The sequence below is a fragment of the Elephas maximus genome, chromosome 14 (assembly GCF_024166365.1).
Source record: "Elephas maximus indicus isolate mEleMax1 chromosome 14, mEleMax1 primary haplotype, whole genome shotgun sequence".
NCBI classification, from domain to species: Eukaryota; Metazoa; Chordata; class Mammalia; order Proboscidea; family Elephantidae; genus Elephas; species Elephas maximus.
Window position 1 is genome coordinate 79,409,030 of NC_064832.1, and position 15,124 is coordinate 79,424,153.

The 15,124-nt window shown below is 40.8% G+C and overlaps 1 pseudogene; it reads right to left on the reverse strand.

Annotated features, from left to right (window-relative positions):
* Positions 1–12,379: 12,379 nt before the first annotated feature.
* On the reverse strand, positions 12,380–14,760 carry LOC126058097 (glycogen synthase kinase-3 alpha-like; annotated as a pseudogene).
* Positions 14,761–15,124: the final 364 nt, after the last annotated feature.

Genomic DNA, 15,124 nt, shown 5'->3' on the forward strand with positions numbered 1-15,124 from the left:
GAAGAGCAAAAGGAATGGTGTTGATAGAATTAATATATAGTAAACCCAGCCACTTAAGAAGTATAATCCAAAAGGGTAAGTTATTTCAGAACAGGTTGAGGTATTGTAATGTAGCCAGGAAGCACTGGACACCATCAAACAGAAAAATACCAAAGAGTCATGATTAACAGGTAGCATTTGTGAATTGTTTCTTCCACCTGTTTGAATGCAGCAGGGTTTACCCTCAGCATGCTCAACCTACTTATTTTCCCAAAGGATCCATGGAAGAATTGGGAATCAGGTAATGAGTATATATATAGCCTCAAAGTTCAAAGCAAAATAAGTCATACTTTTGATTAGGTGGAGTGCTAAAAATAATGCCAGGCCCTTGTTGCTGTTCATGAAAATCAAGTCTTTCAAGACCTGGTTTATGGCAATTTAATCTTAACTCTTCTTATTAAATAGGATAGTATCATCATGATGTTTCTTCCACAGGATTGGCTATGAAGGCAGCTAAATGTTCAAGACATATTAGGATCACAAAAAAGTCATAAAAACAGTCACTAATAATTAGCTCAGAAACAAATACCTGTAGAAGGCTTACTATTCTAAAAAAAGAAAGAAAAGGAGGCATTGTGCTTAAAGATCAAATTCTTCTTTTTCTAATTTGAACATTTGTTTTGTATTATGTCAACTCTGGGGATACCCAGGCAGGTCGACAAGCAGGATAGTTTGTTGTCCACAAAAAAGTCTGGCAGGGCTAAACATGAATCAATAGTGCATTGTTTGTTATAATTCCTAGAAACATTGTGTGAATTATGTTTATGACGCTATTTTATAATACATTTCTTACAAATGTTACTATCGTAAATGTGATCTTATTGTATGATGTTATTCCCAAAAAATATTACTTTAGCAACTAGACCAATTTAATTATACCAAATTTAAGTTTTCCAAGTATTTTAAATCTGTTAGCATACAAGAAAAAAGGCCCCTGGGTGGCAAAAATGATTTATACTCAATTGGTAACTGAAAGGTGAACAGTTTAAACTTACTCACCAGCACCACAGAAGGAAAGACCTAGCCATCTGCCTCTGTAAATATTTCAACCAAGAAAATTCTATGGAGAAGTTCTACTCTGTAACACACGGGTTGCCCGTGAGTCAAAATTAACTCAACAACACAAGACAACAAAACAACATACCAAGAAAGGCATTATCTTTTCTGAAATTCAGTAAAAGAGCCCATACTCCATGTAAGGATGAGTTAATGTGATTTACTAAGAATAATATTCATCCAACTATGTGAGCTACTAAATAGAAAACAGAAACCATATCCTGTGCTGCTATGGCATGTCTAAATGCCTTTTGCCTCCATATGTCTGTCGTTGTGGTACTGTGGGGGCTTGCATGTTGCTGTGATGCTGGAAGCTATGCCACCAATATTCAAATGCCAGCAGGGTCACCAATGATGGACAGGTTTCAGCTGAGCCTCCAGACAAAGATAGACTAGGAAAAAGGACCCGGAGGTCTACTTCTGAAAAGAATTAGCCAGCAACAACCTTACAAATAGCAGTGGGACATTGTCTGACATAGTGCCAGAAGATGAGCCCTCCAGGTTGGAAGGTACTCAAAGGACAATTGGGGAAGGGCAGATTCCTCAAAGTAGAGCCGACCTTAATGATGTGGATGGAGTCAAGGTTTCAGGACATTCATTTGCTGAAGAGGCATGACTCAAAAGGAGAAGAAACAGTTGCAAACATCCATTAACAAACAGAACACGCAATGTACAAAGTATGAATCTAGGAAAATTGCAATTGTCAAAAATTAAATGGAGGGAAGGCAGGGCCAAGATGGCTGACTAGTCAGATGCTACCTCAGATCCCTCTTGCAACAAAGACTCGGAAAAACAAGTGAATCAATCACATACATGACAATCTATGAATCCTGACCATCAAACACAGATCTAAAGAGATGACCTGAGTGACAGGTGAGCGAAAATCTGCGCCCTGAACTAGCGTCCACTTCTGGAACCCACGACCCACCCCACAGCCTTGAGCTCCCTAGGTTCCCTGGTGCCAAGTGGCGGGGCTGATTGCTGCTTGCTGAGGCGGGGCAGGCACAGACACAGCCCTAACCCCTAGCCCCCTGGGGTAACCTCTGTAGAGATTCAGCCAGTGCAAACAGGTTGCATGCTGACGGGGCTAACGAGAGAACGAACAACCATGGGGAAGCAGCAACTGTTTTTGGAGCCTGGAGCCAGCATCCCAATCAGGGACCCTGGGGAGCTGAGCACGGCATCCTGAGATGGCACAAACACAGGGCGCAGCCCTAGGCCCCTGAAGTGACCCTAGGGGAAGTCTAGACAGTGCACACAGGCAGCACAGTGACGCGGCTGACAGAAGGAGAAGTCACTGGGAGGCAGTGACTGATTTTGGTGCTGGGAGTGAGGCATCCCAGCTGGGGAACCTTGGTGATAGGCTTTGGACTGGGAGCAGAGGAACTAACCACTGCTTCTGGGACAACACACGCACTGGATGCAGGCCTGACCCTTGGGGGCAATCTCTACCCAGCCAGTGCACACAGTTGACGCACCCCTCAGGAATCTCAGATAAAACTGTCATCCTAAGCAAGATAAGTAACTTTGTCTATATTCCTGGGTGCTACTCTCTCCTATCTATCTGATCCCTCCCCTCCCCTTCCCAGGTGGCTTCATTAACATTGGAATTTCCTGGGCCAGAGAGTGAAGTGCTCTGTGGTTTTTCTTTCTTTGTTTGTTATGTCTTTTCCTAACCCATTCTCCTGGGCTGAGAAAAGCAGCTACAAAAAACCCAGGGACCAAGAATCCTTCCCTGACTTCCCGAAATTGGACTAAAAATACAGAACCAGCTCCAGCCAAGCATTTGTGATCCACAGTCTTGGGCTTTCATCCCTACAGGGAACAAGGTGGCTATTATAATGCAAAGGCATTTCTGATAGGGATCTGTCTGTAATTGTTTTAGGTGATTACTGGAAAGACAAGTTTCCCAAGTCTGATATCTCTGCATATTCAACAGAGCCCTCACTGACCCACAAAGGGGAACTGAGGGCTGAAGCTCCACCCAAACCACCTACCTTCCTGCCACAGGGGTCTGAGGATAGTGACATCTACCAATCTGTAGAGGTACACACATTAGATGCCTAAGGTACAGCTGCAGAGCCCACCTACCAAAGTGCTTTAGGAATAGAGACACACCTACCTCACTGGCACTTGGGGGAAGCCTGTCAGCATCCTGCCCCCCCTGAAATGTGACCCCCTGCTGCTACTGGAATCTGGTGCACACAACTATCACCACTACTCCTCTAAGTGAATAGGTGACGGTCTACCCCACACACTTGGTGACCCAAAATCAGATTCTACTCAAGAATAGTGAATGGACTCTTAGGCTTATATTTCTGGTACCAGCCCAAACCAGCTGATAAGAGGACATAAGTGAATCAAAGCCTACAGCAATCAAGACAGCTCAATCTAGTAGCCCATCTACATATATTGAAAGAAAACAAAACAAGATATAAAATAAATCATTACAACATCTTATAGATGGCTCAGAGACAACAGTCGATATCAAACCACATAAAGAAGCAGACCATGATTGCTTCTACAACTCCCCAAATTAATGAATCAAAATCTTTCCCAAAAGAAAATACAATCCTGGAATTGCCAGATGCAGAATATTAAAAAAAAAAAAAAAAAAAAAAAACTAATGTACAGAATGCTTCAAGACATAGGGATGATCTCAAAAATGAAATAAGGCAATCTACAGAAAAAGCCAAGGAACACACTGATAAAGCAGTTGAAGAAATTAAAAAAAAAAATCAAGAACATAGTAGAAAAATTAATAAGCTACAAGAATCCATAGAGAGACAACATTCAGAAATCCAAAAGATTAACAGTAAAATTACAGAATTAGACAACTCAACAGGAAGTCAGGGGAGCAGACTCGAGCAATTAGAATGCAGAGTGGGGGAGATGGAGGATAAAGCAATTGACACCAATATAGCTGAAAAAAAATCAGATAAAAGAATTTAAAAAATGAAGAAACCCTGAGAATCATGTGGGACTCTATCAAGAAGAATAACTTGCGTGTAATTGGAGTCCCAGAACAGGGAGGGATAACAGAAAATACAGACAGAATAGTTGAAGATCTGTTGGCAGGAAACTTCCCTGACATCATGAAAGATGAAAGGATATCTATCCAAGATGCTCATCGAACCCCATTTAAGATTGATACAAAAAGAAAATCACGAAGAAATATTATCATCAACCTTGTCAAAATCAAAGATAAAGAGAAGATTTTAAAAGCAGCCAGGGATAAAAGAAAGGTCTCCTCCAAAGAGAATCAACAAGAATAAGTTCAGACTCCTCAGCAGGAACCATGCAGTCAAGAAGACAATGGGATGACATATATAGAACACTGATGGAGAAAAACTGCCAGCCAAGGATCATTTATCCAGCAAAACTCTCTCTCAAATATGAAGGTGAAATTAAAACATTTACAGATAAACACAAGCTTAGAGAATTTGCAAAAACCAAACCAGAGCTACGAGAAATACTAAATGAAATTGGTCAGAAAATCAATAACATCAGATAACAACACAGCACAAAGACACAGAACATCCTGATATCAACTCAAATAAGGAAATCACAAAAAAAATTAAGATTAATTTTAAAAAGAAAAAAATGCTCAAAACAGGGAATCATTGAAGTCATTATGTGAAAGATCACAATAATCAAAAAGAGGGACTAAATACAGCTGGCATAGAACTGCCATATGGAGAGGGAAACAAGGCGGTATAGGACGATACAAGTTAGGTTTTTACTTAGAAAAATAGGGGCAAATATTAAGGTAACCACAAAGAGGTCTAACAATTCCATAACTCGAAATAAAAACCAAGAACAACATAAAGACTCAGCAAACATAAATTTGACTACTATGAAAACAAGGAACACACAATTTACAAAGAAAAACATATCAGCACAAAAAAGTAAGTGGAAAAATGAAATTGTCAACAACACACAAAAAGGCATAAAAATGACAGCACTAAACACATACTTATTTATAATTACAATGAATGTAAATGGACTAAATGCACCAATAAAGACACAGAGAGGCTCAGACTGGATAAAGAAACACGATCCGTCTGTATGCTGCCTACAAGAGACACACCTTAGACTTAGAGACACAAACAAACTAAAACTCAAAGGATGGAAAAAAACATCAAGCAAACAACAAGCAAAAAAAAGATCAGGAGTAGCAATATTAATTTCTGACAAGATAGACTTCAAAGCTAAATCCACCACAAAGGATAAAGAAGGACACTACATAATGATTAAAGGGACAATTGGCCAGGAAGATATAACCATATTAAATATTTATGCACCCAATGACAGGGCTGCAAGATACATAAAACAAACTTTAACAGAACTGAAAAGTGAGATAGACACCTCCACAATTATAGTAGGAGACTTCAACACACCACTTTCGGAGAAGGATAGGACTTCCAGTAAGAAGCTCAATAGAGACACAGAAGACCTAATTGCTACAATCAACCAAGTTGACCTCATAGACCTATACAGAACACTCCACCCAACAGCTGCAAAATATCCTTTTTTTTCTAGTGCACATGGAACATTCTCTAGAATAGATGACATATTAGGTCATAAAACAAACCTTTGCAAAATCCAAAACATCGAAATATTGCAAAGCATCTACTCAGACCACAAGGCCATAAAAGTGGAAATCAATAACAGAAAAATCAAGGAAAAGAAATCAAATACTTGGAAAAAAAGAAGAAGAAAGTGGGAGGCCTCACGCTACCTGATTTTAGAACCTATTATACAGCCACAGCAGTCAAAACAGCCTGGTACTGGTACAACAACAAGCACATAGACCAATGGAACTGAATTGAGAACCCAGATGTAAATCCATCCACATATGAGCAGCTGATATTTGACAAAGGCCCAGTGTCAGTTAATTGGGGAAAAGATAGTCTTTTTAACAAATGTTTGCTGGCATAACTGGATATGCATATGCAAAAAAATGAAACAGGACCCATACCTCACACCATGCACAAAAACTAACTCCAAGTGGATCAAAGACCTAAACATAAAGACTTAAACGATAAAGATCATGGAAGAAAAAATAGGGACAACGTTAGGAGCCCTAACACAAGCATAAACACAGTAGAAAACATTACTAAAAATGACGAAAAGAAACCAGATAACTGGGAGCTCCTAAAAATCAAACACCTATGCTCATCTAAAGACTTCACCAAAAGAGTAAAAAGACCACCTACAGATTGGGAAAAAATTTTCAGCTATGACATCTCTGACCAGCGCCTGATCTCTAAAATCTGTATGATTCTGTTAAAACTCAACCACGGAAAGACAAACAGCCCAATCAAAAATTGAGCAAAGGATATGAACACGCACTTCACTAAAGAAGATATTGTGGTGCCTAACAGACACATGAGAAAATGCTCTCGATTATTAGCCATTAGAGAAATGCAAATTAAAACTATGATGAGATTCCATCGCACTCCAAGAAGACTGGCATTAATCCAAAAAACACAAAATAATAAATGTTGGAGAGGCTGTGGAAAGATTGGAACTCTTATACACTGCTGGTGGGAATGTAAAATGGTACAACCACTTTGGAAATCTATCTGGAGTTTTCTTAAAAAGCTAGAAATAGAACTACCATACATCCCAGAAATCCCACTCTTCGGAATATACCCTAGAGAAATAAGAGCCTTTACATGAACAGATATATGCACACCCATGTTTATTGCAGCACTGTTTACAATAGCAAAAAGCTGGAAGCAACCAAGGTGTCCATCAATAGATGAATGATTAAGTAAATTATGGTATATTCACACAATGGAATACTATGCATCGATAAAGAACAGTGACGAATCTGTGAAACATTTCATGACATGGAGGAACCTGGAAGGCATTATGCTGAGTGAAATTAGTCAGAGGCAAAAGGACAAATACTGTATAAGACCACTATTGTAAGTTCTTGAGAAATAGTATAAACTGAGAAGAACACATTCTTTTGTGGTTACGAGAGGGGGGAGAGAGGGAGGGTGGGAGAGGGTTATTTACTGATTAGTTAGTAGATAAGAACTACTTTAGGTGAAGGGAAAGACAATACTCAGTACAGGGAAGGTCAGCTCAACTGGACTGGACCAAAAGCAAAGAAGTTTCCAGGATAAACTGAATGCTTCGAAGGTCAGCGGAGCAAGGGCGGGGGTTTGGGGACTATGGCTTACGGGGACTTCTAAGTCAATTGGCATAATAAACTCTATTATGAAAGCATTCTGCATCCCACTTTGAAGTGTGGCATCTGGGGTCTTAAATGCTAACAAGCGGCCATCTAAGTTGTATCAATTGGTCTCAACCCATCTGGATCAAAGGAGAATGAAGAACACCAAGGTCACACGATAACTATGGGCCCGAGACAGAAAGGGCCACGTGAACCAGAGACTTACATCTTCCTGAGACCAGAAGAAGTAGATGGTACTTGGCCACAACTGATGACTGCCCTGACAGGGAACACAACAGAGAACTCCTGAGGGAGCAGGAGAACAGTGGGATGCAGACCCCAAATTCTCATAAAAAGACCAGACTTAATGGTCTGACTGAGACTAGAAGAATCCCAGCGGTCATGGTCCCCAAACCTTCTGTTGGCGCAGGACAGGAACCATTCCTGAAGACTACTCATTAGACATGGAAGGGACTGGACAATGGGTTGGAGAGAGATGCTGATGAAGAGTGAGCTACTTGTATCATGTGGACACTTGAGACTGTATTGGCATCTCCTGTCTGGAGAGGAGATGGGAGGGTTGAGAGGGTTAGAAGCTGGCAAAACGGTCAGGAAAGGAGAGACTGGAAGAAGGGAGCGGGCTGACTCAGTAGGGGGAGAGTAAATGGGAGTATGTAGTAAGGTGTATATAAGCATATATGTGACAGACTGACTTGATTTGTAAACTTTCACTTAAAGCACAATAAAAATTATTTAAAAAAAATTAAATGGAACTGATGAACATTGATATCCTAGGAATTAGTGAGTTGCAATGGACTGGTACTGGCCATTTTGAATCAGAACATCATATGGTCTACTATTCTGGAAATGACAACTTGAAGCTAAAGAAAATTAGAAGTCTTCCAGAGCCAAAGTACAATCTCAAGTATACCCCACCTGAATTTAGAGGCCATCTCAAGAAGAGATTTGATGCGTTAAACACTAATTACCAAAGACTAGATAAGTTGTGGAATGATATCAAGGACATCATACATGAAGAAAGCAAGAGGTCATTAAAAAGACAGGAAAGAAAGTAAAAAAAAAAATGGATGTCAGAAGAGACTCTGCAACTTGCTTTGAAAGCCGAGTAGCCAAAGGAAAAGGAAGAAATGATGAACTGAAGATTTCAAAGGGTGGCTCGAGAAGACAAAGTAAAGTGTTACGATGACTTGCAAAGATGTGGAGATAGAAAATGAAAAGGGAAGGGCACGCTCAGCATTTCTCTCAAGCTGAAAGAATTGAATAAAAAAATCAAGGCTTGAGTTGAAATAGTGAAATTCTACTGGGAAAATGTTAAATGACACAAAAAGCATCAAAAGAAGATGAAATGAATACACATTCATTATACGAAAAAAATTGGTTGACATTCAACCGTATCAGTAGGTAACATGATCAGGGACCAATGGTACTGAAGGAAGAAGTCCAAGCTGCACTGAAGGCATTGGCAAAAAAAAAAAAAAAGGCTCAAGGAATTGATGGAATACCCATTGAGATATTTCGACAAACAGATTCAGCCAGGAAGTGCTCACTTGTCTATGTCAAAAAATTTGGAAGACAGCTAACCGGCTAACCAGCTGGTGGACATCCATATTTGTGCTTGTTCCCAAGAAAGGTGATCCTACTGAATGCAGAAATTATCAAACAATATCCTTAATATTACATGCAAGTAAAATTTTGTTGAAGATCATTCAAAAGCGGCTGCAGCAGTGTATCGACAGGGAACTGCCACAAATTCAAACCAGATTCAGAAGAGGACATGGAACCAAGGATATCATTGCTGAGATCAGATGGATCCTGGCTGAAAGCAAAGGGATGACAGAAAGATTTACCTGTGTTTTATTGACTATGCAAAGGCATTCGACTGAGTGGATAACATTGCAAAGAATGGGAATTCCAAAACACTTAATTGTGCTCATGAGGAACATTTACATAGATCAAGAGGCAGTCTTTTGAACAGAACAAGTGGATACTGCATGGTTCAAAGACAGGAAAGTTGTGTGTCAGGATTCTATCCTTTCACCATACATATTCAGTCTGTATGCTGAGCAAATAATCTGAGAAGCTGGACTTTATGAAGAAGAAGGGGCATCAAGTATGGAGGAAGAGTCATTAACAACCTGCGTTATACAGCTGACACAACCTTGTTTGCTGAAAGTGAAGAGGAGTTGAAGCACTTACTAATGAAGATCAAAGACCACAGCCTTCAGTATGGATTACACTTCAACATAAAGAAAACAAAAATCCTCACAACTGGGCCAATAAGCAACATCGTAATAAATGGAGATGAGATTGAGGTTGTCAAGGATTTCATTTTACTTGTGTCCACAAGCAACACTCATGGAAGCAGCAGTGAAGAAATCAAAAGATGCCATTGCATTGGGCAAATCTTCTACAACAGGCCTCTTTAAACTGTTTAAGAGCAAAGATGTCACCTTGAAGTCTAAGGTGCGCCTGACCCCAAGCCATAATGTTTACAATTGCCTCATATTCGTAGGAAAGCTGGACAATGAATAAGGAGGACTGAAAAAGAATTGACACCTTTGAATTATGGTGTTAGAGTAGAATATTGAATATACCTTGGACTGCCAAAAGAAAGAACAAATCTGACCTGGAAGAAGTCTAACCAGAATCCCCCTCGGAAGCAAGGAGCGATCAGTCCGTGGAGAAGGATATCATTCTTGGTAAAGTACAGATTCAACGAAAAAGAGGAAGACCTTCAAGCAGATGGGCTGACACGGTGGCTGCACCAATGGGCTCAAGCATAACAACGATTGTGAGGCTGACGCAGGACCTGGCAGTATTTCGTTCTGTTGCGCAAGGGGTCGCTATGAGTCGGAACCAACTCCAAGGCACCTAACAATACAACAACAACATGTTGTTGTTGAGTCGATTCCTACTCATAGAGACCCTACAGGACAAAATAGAACTGCCTCGTAGGGTTTCCTACGCTGACATCTTTAATGGGGACAGATTGCCAGATTTTTTCTTACATGCCATGGAGTCGACTCAGCCTCATAGAGCCCCTATAGGACAGAATATAATTGCCCCTCAGGTTTCCAAATAGCAGCTGGTGGACTCAAACTCCTGATCTTTTGGTGAGCAGTAAGCTCTTAACCACTACAGCACCAGGGCTCTGTAATGTAACTTATAGAAACACATACAGCATAACAAAATATGTACTAAGTGATACAAACTGTTTATTGTAAGGGCACATTACCCGATGCAAAGAACATAGTCTTGGACTTTCATAAGAGAATAAGAAAGCATGAAAGTAGTGTAAAAAAGAGGCCAAATAAAATTTTAGGTCCTAGGTTAATGCCATCAATATCAAACAGTTTAGAAGTCTGTGGAATATATAAATATTAAAAAAATATTCAAAGTTTCAGTGTTAAAATATTCTTCTGAATTTGTGAAATCTTCATGTTCCTCAGTATTTTTTTTGTGCTAAAGAACCTTTTGGAAATTTGCCACTTTTGGACAACTGAAAACAGTTAGAATTACTGTTATTTAGCCTATCCATTGTCTCAATAAACCTCTACTCATATTATCAAAGGTATCACCAAAATATCCATGAAACTGTACAGTTTCTTTTTTTTCTTTCTTTCTCCTTTTCTTTCCTTTTTTCTTCAGGATTCCCATCTGTCCTGTGGAGTTCTCTGTTACATCCTTAGGTAACCTGGGAACCAGCCTATTTTCTATAACAAAGACTAAGAACTATTCACTACTATTATGCAGAACTGACCTGTAACTTAAGCCTCTCCTTGTGAATCCCCACAGGTATTTTCTCCGTCATCACTGAGGTGACTTGTTTTGTATTCAGTTCATTGAAACTCCCCAGACCCAGATGGCTTGATAGCTTGATATTTTAGAGTTTTGCCCTTATTTACTTTTATCCACCAAGTGCAGCCAGGATATTTTCTCCTCCCTCTTTTGCAGAATCACGAGGGTTCAAAAGTGATAATAATTGTTTAGTGTATAGAATACCTTAGAGAAATAGTATTTATTTAAACAATTTTTACCAACAGTGTGATTTCTGGCCAGTTACAATGTTGGGAAAAAATGATTCCGTATATGGTACTCCCCTTTTATGTGACTTTAGTTATTAGAAGGAAGTGCTAGACTTTATGGCATTTAATTCCAGGGGTACGGGTACTTAGTGGTATGTAAACATGCACAAAATGAGGTATAGACTATTACAGAAATGTGTGTACATAGTAACAGCTGCTATTGAATTTCACATCACAATTTCCTTCTCTCTATCTTGAAACTTCTCCATCATCAATCACAAGGCTCATTTATCAAAAAAGAAAAAAAAATCCTAAAATAATTTCTTTCCCATCATTTTTCTCCATTAAGATTAAATTAAACCTAAGATTTATGTATAATATCACTGAATTTTATTACAATTATATAATGGCATTTTATTAATTGTAAATCCTGGTGAACTATTAGCAACTCTTATTTGTAAAGCCTTTTTTTGATGTCAATAATTTATTGAAGGGAAGTCTGTACACAGGCAAACCTGACAGTGGAAACAAGGGCAATCAGGATCTCTCCCTCTTCTCTGGCCCTTCAGGGTGGGGAGAGGAGAGAAGAGACCTTAAGGCAGAAGACAGAGGGGAGACACTGCTGGAGGAGGGGGTAGGGGTGGATGGTGCAAATCACCGTTTTCTTTAAGAAATACACTATAACAATCTATTTACACCTGGAAGCCAGGGAAGGGAAGAAGAAGCAGGGGCTGGTTCTATTTACAAGGGACACAGGAGGGGAGGGGGTTGGAGGAGGGTGGAGGGGCCAAGGGGGTAGGAGGTCATCATGCCCCCAACCCTGTCCTTACTTCCTTCTCTTCCCTCCCCACAACCAGTTAAAATCCTCTTATAAACCCACCACAAGGGTATCACTGGTGAAGGAGGAACTGGAGCTGGGGACAGGGACTCATTTATCTCTGCAACCTCTGTCTAGGGACCCAGCCAAGGCAAGAGGAGCATGGTGGGCTGTGGCCCCCAATCCTAGGCTCCCAGGTGGAGGGGTAGCTGGTGGGGCCCTCAGGAAGAGTTAGGATTGCTGTGCCATCGATTGGCTGCTGGTTTGAGGCTCACCTGAAGCTTGTGAGAATGGGGTCAGGGTGACAGAGCCCACCAGCACCTCAAGTGAGAACAGATAAGAATGGCCTTGAGAGATGGTTGGAAGGAGAGTTGGCCAGGACTGAAATTGAAGAGTGGGGGAAGCAGGCGGTTGTTGGGTAACAGGGTTCTGGGACATAGGAGTTCATCAAAGAAGCCATGGTCAAAGATTTCCAGTGGGGAAAGCCTCCAGGATGATGTTTACTCCAGCAGTTTAGATCAGAGCACAATACCCTCCCGTGTCAATCGAGATTTAAACACCTCTGTCCAGGGGTGTGTTTTAATCTGGAGGAACTTGAACTCAGTGTAGTTGGGGTTCATCTCTCAGATCTATTCCCAGGGTGCTATTTTCAGCACCTTGATGATGTCCACCAGCTGGTTTACCCACTGTCTGCAAGAAAGATGGGCTTTAGGGCAGCGATGTTGGGGTACATCAGCAGGTTCTGGGGCTGGATGACACGGTGACACACGCCTTGGGAGCAGATGTAGGCGGTGCTCGGGAACAGCTGTTACGTGTACACCTTGATATAGATGATAGGGATGGTCAACTTGGCCTTGGTGAAACCGCGGCACCGGTCTCGGGCAGGTATTCCAAATCAGTGGAGTAGAAAAGGTATTTCAGCCTCATGATATTGCAGTAATCCAGTTTACGCATAATCTAAAGCTCTCATTCCTTGAACCTCTTGTGCTGGAGAACCTTCTGGATGAAGACCAGCTCCTCAGTCTCGGCCAGTCATGCCTAGTACAAGATTCCAAAAGAGCCATTGCCAGTCATCTTGATGTCTGTGTAAGCTATATCCTGGGAACAATCTGCACCCCCGTTTGGAGTGGCTACCACTGCGGTCACTTTTCTGCTGTCATGGCCCAGCTTTACTCCAGGTGGTGGGAAACTAGTGTGGGCAACTGGGCAGTCACTGACAACGCTTTCTCCACCACCCAGCACCACGAAAGAGTTTGTCTGCACCTGGCCCAAGCCCCCAGGCCTGCCCCCCAAGGCGCTTCACAGCCACTGTCATGGCGTCAAGGGCAGATCACTGGGCTCGGGCTGCCAGGGCTGCCCCGCTGCTGCTGCTGCTTCTGCTGCTGCTGCCTCAAGGCTCCAGTTTCCACCAGGCCATGCAGCTAGGCTCGGGAGTGAAGGCTTATTTGTGAAAACTCACATATATAAATAATTTAATTGTGTATTATAGATTTAAGTTGAAGCATAATATCTTAAACCAACACCTCATCTTCTGAGATAATATAGTATAGTAATTAAATGTTCAGGTTTTGGATTTTGATACAGCTGAGTTCAAATCCTGGATCCATCTTTTGCTTGCTATGGTGGCTTTCACCATATCACTCATTGTCTTATCTTTTTTTTTAATCTGTAAAGTGGTGTTATAACAGCATTCACGTCTCAAATTGCTGTGACGATTAAACCAATATTATGTGAGTGTTTTGATAATTTCTAGTATACATAAAGTGCTTAATAATTAGATACTACAAATAATTTTGCCATCGAGTCCCAGCTTTACTATTTACTGTTAGTGTCATGGGGAGTGCAATCATCTTGATGATTATGACTCAACGTATTTTGTAGGGTAGGAATGACAACTAGTATCTCCAAAAACCACTTTCTAGTCAGGCTGTTCCCAGCTGGGTCACCTTGCGCCTGCCTTAGTGTGCCAGGCGCGATCACACTTTATATCTCATTAATGAGTTGATACAGTGACTTACAACACAGGGCACAACATAGTAAGTAGAATATTTATAAATAAATCATAATGTGATAATCCAAATTTTTTTTCTTATTTGTGTCATTGCCTGGAAGCTAAAATAATGAATGTTGTGGATCCAAACTGGATGTGGGTGCACCCAAATTCTGGTCCGTGTGGGTCCCTTTATTCAAGTCCCATTCTTCTCTTATCTAACTCAGCCGGTACCGGATGTCCGCTCCTTGCTTTAAGGTCTTTAATACTAATAAGCCGAAATGCCATATTTTTCTTTGCACCTGCACAAAGCACATTGAATACTGATTCCATATCACATGTCTTCTATGGCGTTCTTTGTTTTCCTCCAATTTGCTTTTCCTAATTCTGGCAGGCTGCCTTACTTTGTAAACACACCTGAATGACTTTCCTCTTTTCTAACCTGATGGCGCTTTGTGCAAATGCACTCTGTCTGTAAATCATATTCTCTTAGTTGCAATGAGTTTTCCTTGTTCCGTGCACTGAGGCACCTAGGGCAGCATTCATATCTCCCTTTAGCAAAGCTAGCTATTCCTTGGTCAAAGTCGCAACTGAAGAAGAGGAGCTTTCCATATCTTGGCATCCTGGTATTTGTTCCGTAATCTGAACAAATTGCCTTGTATCTCTACCCCTAAATCAACTTGACCCACCTCCTATACTTTAATCACTTCACAACTAATATTACAAATTCATTAATCTAATTCTAAGTCACCGCTTTTGAAAGCCATCTATCCATCTAATGTCTCTTCTTTTGTTAATAGTATCACTATTCTCCTAGTTCGGTAAGATTAAATACCCAGACAGTATTTCTATCAGCTTCACACCAGCATTTATTTAGTTCACAAGTCTGAGGAGGCCATCTTTATGATACCTGTTTTTAACTCCCATTTACACAGAACCACCTGAGCTCAGGTGCTTACTACCCTGTGCCTTTACCCTTCATGGGT